General features: G+C 43.4%; 1 protein-coding gene across 2 annotated transcripts in view; it reads right to left on the bottom strand.

Annotated features, from left to right (window-relative positions):
• Window positions 1–6,760, bottom strand: part of RTN1 (reticulon 1) — a 125,236-nt gene that overhangs the window by 9,302 nt on the left and 109,174 nt on the right. The gene's annotated exons all lie outside the window — the stretch shown is intronic.

Genomic DNA, 6,760 nt, shown 5'->3' with positions numbered 1-6,760 from the left:
AGGGAAAGAATAACAGGTTCCACTGTGTGTGCTACAGACTGTGTGTGTGCAGAGCCCTGCCCAGACCTGGCCACAATGGCACCATTCGGAGCAACACGTCCTGAATATGCATGAAGCAAGAGGTGGGGCCACCAGAGCCTGTCCATATGTGACATGCATGCAAGTGGACAGTGGGGAAGTCTGCCTGGCTGAACAAAGGACACTTCTGAGAGCCAAAATGCCAACTTCAAAACACCTAAGTTTTGCAGTTAGGATTTGCAAACAGAGTTTGGAAAAGAGGCACTGAAATCGGCCTCGGCTTCCCTGAGGTTTGGGTTCCTTCTGGTTTGAAAATCCCAACTGTAAAATCCTGACTGTGCCCATTAACATGCAGAAGAAGTTCAGCTGTAGCTTTCCATGGACTCTCTTTAGCCTCCTGGAAGGAGGGAGTCAGCGTGGGTCACTTTGCATTCTCTGCAGAACAACACACCAGAGCTCGGGCTCATTTGAGGAGGTATAAAAGGACTCTGGGTTTTGCCAGAACTGCATCAGACTCAAAAGTATTTGTATTTATTAAGGAGGATGTTCCAGTTATCTCTAAGACAGCAGTGCTGCAAGTCACTGCAATTGCCTTTGAGGAGTTTTTCTGGAGAAACATGTCTGAGGAGCTATTGATCTGAAAGTGTCACCTGCCCGTGTATTTTAACCTACAGCAGAAGTTACAAAATGTTAAAGGAGCCTTCTCTTTGAAAGAAAAAGTTTTGCAGGGTGCCAAATCAGTGCCTCAGCTATGCTTTGTGGTGTAACTTCTCATTAAACTAATGGCAGTCTTCCAATTGGGGCCAACCCACAGACTAACGAGGCACAAAAGGTAAACTCTATAAATACCTGCGTTCGTGAGGCAAGTGAAAAGTGACCTCACAAATATAAGTAACAGCAGCAGCACACACAGCAAGGAACTGCTCCTGAGTATGGAGCCTCAGGTCTCATCTTGGCTTTCAGCAAAAAAAAAAAAAAAAAAGTTTCTGCTCCTGAATATTTGGCATCAAAAAAGCCAGAAGTCAGACCTGGGGGCTGGGAAGGGCAGTGCTGGAGGCAAAGGGGTGGATGACTTGAGATAGCTGAGGTGGGCTAAGTATTGATGCTCCTGGATCATTCTCCTCAGGACCTGGTAGAAACATGAGGACTGAGCTCTGGTTGTTTACATGGTCTCCAGAAGCACTGTGCTGTGGGGCAGCTGCAGCCCAAGGCTCCTGAGCAGAGATCCCAGAGGGAGAATAGGGGATCCAAACCACCTTGTAGCTAAAATGCTCTCACACCTTCACACTCCTGCATAGTCGTGGTTTTGAAAAATACTCTTGTAAGAGAAACAGGGATCTTTCCATTCCATGTCTCAAATAAAGCATTTTAAGATTAAAATCAAGGAAAATCAACTGAACGCAGACTGGACAATTCACATCTTCACCTTCCCTTCCATCCTCTGAAAACCTCTGTTCTCTCCTTTGAATTTGCAAGTTTCCCTCTACTGCAGCAGCTGTATGAAAAATGAACATGCATCAAGCAGCATGTACATGGAAGTTAGTACAAAAAGTGTGTGCAAACCCCTTGTATCCAGCCTTCAAATGAGGCCCATGGGTCTTGATGATCAAATAAAAGGTTATATGCTCTTCAACAATACTAATTACAGTCTTGGATGCGATCGAGCTGCCCTTCCCACAACAGAGGTCCCATTGGGCCTCCTCAGGAGATAAAATCGATGGGTTGTACAGCTTCCTTCCCTAGCTAATAGTATTAGTATTGTTGAGAAGTGAGAAAAACCTGTCTACACACAGCCTTTAATTCTGGATGCAGCATAATATTATGACTTCATAAATATAAATGCCTTCATAAGTAATTTCTCAGACCTACTGGATTTGAAAAGATCATGAAACATAATTTAAGAAGGGAAATCTTGCTTAGAGCATTATGGCAACAATATTTGACATGTAACTCAACAAAGCTTCAAGTCTTTGGAGAGAAGTAAATATTGCTCATGCTCCAAGACATTCCAGTTGGCAGTGTCAGACACGGGGTGCAGGACACTCTTCTCTCCAGTGAAGGATCCAACGTGGCCATCACTCCCCTCCCCACAACAGATCTGATTCCAATGTAATACTGATGGTTACTCCATTTAATGAGCAGTCTGGTGCCTTCCCAAGACTGCTGGGCTAAACAGCAGAACCAAGACAGAATATCTGTGCTGCTTCATGAGGCAGCTCTCCTTATCCTTTATCTCCAGCCTTGAGGGATCTCTCCATACTTCTTCTACCTCCTGTACACACCTTGTCCATTAACTTCCCATTCTTAGTGCAGTTTTATATCTTTATCATTCATCTGCCCCAAGAGTTAACATGAAAGTTCAGACCTTCTTGGTCCCTGAACTCTGATGAGAAAAGACCTGGGGTAGGAATGGATAATAAAAGGAAAGCCTTGATAGAGGAGGATGTCCCCCATGTTATATCCTACTCCTTCTGCAAGATCAAGATGTGAGCAAAAAAGTATTACTAGATTACTTTATGTGAGGCACCAGAGTGGGCTTGGGTAGACAGAAGAGGATTGGCAATAAAAAATCAGCCCTACAACCATGCCACATATAGCTCTGTTGTATTCTTTGGCATTATTGTTGTTATTATTATTAATGCCATTAGTTTTGTTATTGTTATTATCATTTTCACATGAGAGATGTTTCAAGACCAGTTTTTAGCACACTGGCAGAAGAAAGCCTCCTCCCCACACCTCCTGCTCATCAAACCATATCACTACCTGCCTTGGCCAGTTTCCATGGAGGATGTTACTGCAGTCACCTGAAGTGAGCAGAATCCAAGGAGACCAAGCAGAGTCCTCGGATGCAGTCACTGCATGCACATAAGGCTATGGAAATGTTAAGATTTTCCTGAGATGCTCCTGGACCAAAACTTGAACCCTTCTTAATTCTTTCCAAACATCTGAAAACCTGCAATGTTCAAAATGAATGGCTCAGACTGCTGTCATTTCACGGAGACCTGATGAAAGCCAAAGAAGCTCTCAAATGTTGCCTTCAGCTATTTTCCCATCATCACCCTCTTACTAGACCTTAAATTACTCCTCAGGGAATACTTTCAAACAGTGTTACTTTTGAGGAATTTTCTCCTTGTTCTAGCAATGAAAGAAAATTGTCCATTTATTTTTAAATGAAAAAAAAACCACCAACATTCAGACATTGCACAAGAAGTGTGCAGAGCACAATTTTTAGCAGAGTTATTGAAATCTCACTGATTTTTTATACCACCTAGGTCAAAGTGTTTACTGGGATGGTTGGCAGTTGAACATTGTGCAGCTCATCTAAGACAGCTTGTCCTGTAACTCTAAACTCTTGACCTTGCAGGGGTATTGCCAACAACAGGAATGTGCTCGAGGAAGGATTGATACAATTTCTGTAGCAGTGACAAAAAAACCCCAACAAAGAGAAACTGAAAGCAAATCTGAAAGTAGAAAATTCATTACAAATTTCATTTAAATTTTCAGAGGAAATCAATTTTGGAATTAGGAAGTCAATTCCTCATAAGTTATTGTGGTTTTGTGAAACTATTAGTTAAATTGGTTACGTCAGATGATGACTTGGTTCCAAGATTTTAGCTTTACCAAGATCCAACATAGGAACCAACTATTGGGACAGACCTTTAGCTGCTGAAAGCAGAGACAGCTCATTTGAGCAAGACAAGTGGATCCCAGCTGAGAGTTATTTTCAGCACTGAAGGTACCAACTGGCTGAAGTTATATTCTCATAATAGTTGTGATTAGACAGACTTCAGAACTGTCAATAAGATTATAGATGAATAGCACACATCCACTTTATTGTCACTGAACTTCTTTATCAGTCTTAAAGTGGAGAACATTGCCATGAATAGTTGGTGCAGCTTCTCAGCACCTTTTGGAAACCAATTGATGTACTAATCAAGGAAGGAAGCTGGTTGTCAGGAAACAGCTGCCAAGAAAATACTAATCAATAACTGCAGCCCCTGCGGGGTTAAGTCAGTTTGATGGATTCGATGAAGTCTCCAGTCCTTTTCCCCATGAAGCTATAACTATAATATGGATAATATTTAGGATCATTTCTATGAATAGTTCACAGGTCTTTTTCTCTGGAACGTTCCTATTTTCTTTGTTAAGAAGCCCTGCAGGAGGTGAAAGCTGCAGGAAGACCCACGTCACTGCTGACCACCCAAGAGCTGGCGTGTAGAAGAAATCAGTGGAAGAGGGAACACACATGGGGACCAGTGTACTGACATCCAAGAACTCCATGGAGCCAAGGCCTTCCTAATCCAGAGAAACCTCTCCACCAAGGTGCAGGGATGAGTCCTGCTGAGCTGCTCCACCACCTGCACCTGGAGCCACACCTGGAGCTGCGCACCTCACGGCTGGCACTGCCTCCAGGTTGTTCCTCCAGGGCCCACATCCACCAGCACACCCAGCCAGAGAGGTTTCTCCAACAGGCTCATGCATTATGCATGGCTCCATCCCAGCCTACTTCACATTCATCACCTTCCAGTGTGAAAGATGACCTGGGTGTGGAAGTCAGCTGCAGCTCCCCAAGGCTGCCCATGTCAATGTACACGCCCAGCAGGGACAAATCAGTGTCCCACTCCCCCGAGGGGCTGCCCCATGAGCTGCCACTGACAGGATCAAGCTGTACCTGCAGGAGGGGTGGGCAAAACACACTGCAATTTTCCTCAACAGGGGCAGCAGCATCAGGTGCGTCATTGCCAGGAAAATAGCAGCAGGCAGGTGGAGTAGGGCAAACCCAAAGCTGGTGTCCCTGCAGCTTCTCATGATCCCCACCCAATTTTATACCAGTTGCAAGTACTGCAAGGGGAAACCAAGGATACAAATACTTGCAGACCTGTTTATTAATTCCATCTTATGTTAACCTCAACATTGCTTTTCCATGATTTCAGTTAAAATCTGTTCTGTATTCACCAAGGTTTGTGTCTGCATCTGTTACGTTCACAGGCAGATTCCTGAGTTTTAAGAGAGGAACCATCATTCCATTGATAATGAAGCTGGCAAAATTACACAACTCCAGGTTTGCATGAGACTGATATTCTGGCTTGAGAGATAGAGACTATAGAAATAATATAATAATAATAATATAATATTAGATATTAAAAGAATCAGTAAATCAAATCTTTAGTCTTCATTCTTTTGAATTTTCAATTCCTTCTATTTTATCTGGGAATGATCAAAGAATTATATTCTATGATTATTTCATGTTTTCTGCAGGATCATTTTTGAATCATAAAACACCACCCAAGGGGGGAAAAAAAAAAAAAAAAAAAGGCAAAAAAAAAGCTATGCAAATGATGTGGAAGTGAGGCAGGTGATTCATTTTAGCTGCGTTGATTTTTTCAGATCTGTTTTTTTGTTTGGTTGTTGTTGGGATTATTTTTTTCCAAACCAGTACGGGACATATTGTGTCATTTAATTTCCAGGAAATCTACATCTTGGTTTCAAAAAGGAGAGCAATGAGGGAGAGAAAGCCTGCTATTGTTGTTGTTATTGTTATTATTATTATTACTATCATTAAATTAAACAATAGCATCGTGCCCTTTGTTATTTCTCCCTTTTTAATTTATGAAAAAATGTTATTTTTTTCTGATAAGGAGGGGAAATATTCATTTTGCTTCTAAATACAGGTGGTTCAAGCCATCTGACTCAGCAGAATAATGTTTTTATAAGGATCAGCACCTTTTTGGAAACCAACCCAAAGCAAAACGCAAACCCCACCGAACAAGGAAGTTTATCTGCAAAGCTCAGATGAAAAGACCCTGAAGTGTGGTTGTGGGTTTTTCAGGCAAGCTTAATGGATCATGAGATCCTATAGAAAACCCTGACCCTTGAATCAAGTATGGAAAACTGGAGCTGCTATAGGTTGGCAATTAACAGGTGCATCTGTTTACTTTCCAGCTACTCATCTTCCCTAAAAAAACCCAACCCAGACCGCAAATACAATTAGATGCTTAATAAAGACTGCAAAAATATCAAGCTCCCTAGGGACAAGTGTCTGTCTGAAAGATCTGACCCTGCCCTCCCCCCCCAGAAAAAAAAAAAGCAGGAAGGTTTTGAGCTGCGTTTATGAAACTCTGCCCTGTGAGGATGCTGGACCCTTGAATGAGATGATGCTGTGGAGTCATCTCTCTCCCAGGGATCCTGCTGTGAGCATCATCACGATGTACGGTCTATTCCATGTAAACATGCACCTTAAAAATAAAAAAAATACATCCAAACAAAGCCTGCCCAAAGCAGAGAGCAGCCTGCCCGGCAGAATCAGCAGCTAAGCTTTTCTGCCTCTAATCTGCCCACTGAGCAGCGTCACAGAGACTCTCTTTTTATCAAAACAAAGGCTGGATGCTGCCTGGGAAAAAATAAGCCGACTTAAAAATGGCTGCAAAGCTGTCCGAGGCACCCGGGGAGGTAGCCAGCCCCACCCAGCACAGCCACCGACCTGCTCAGAAGGAGCTGAAAATCACCCCCCCCCCCCCCCCCAAAAAAAAAAAGGGAGATGCTGTTTGTCCCCCTCCCCTGCTGGGCAGCAAAACAACATCCTCACGAGATCCCCCCTCCCGTCCCCGGAGGATGCTCGAGAGCACAACGCAGGGATTTAATCATTCACCTGATGATTTTACAGCAATCCCACGGCAAAGCACACGAAGTGGGTGGCGATGCCGTGTCCCCCTTCTCCCCGATGCTCTGACCCTCTCCCCCC

This window comes from Chaetura pelagica, unplaced genomic scaffold (genome assembly GCF_000747805.2).
Source record: "Chaetura pelagica isolate M959 unplaced genomic scaffold, ChaPel_1.0 scaffold36, whole genome shotgun sequence".
Taxonomy (NCBI): Eukaryota; Metazoa; Chordata; class Aves; order Apodiformes; family Apodidae; genus Chaetura; species Chaetura pelagica.
The sequence above is the reverse complement of the archived record's forward strand: the minus strand, read 5'-3'. Positions and strand labels throughout refer to the sequence as shown.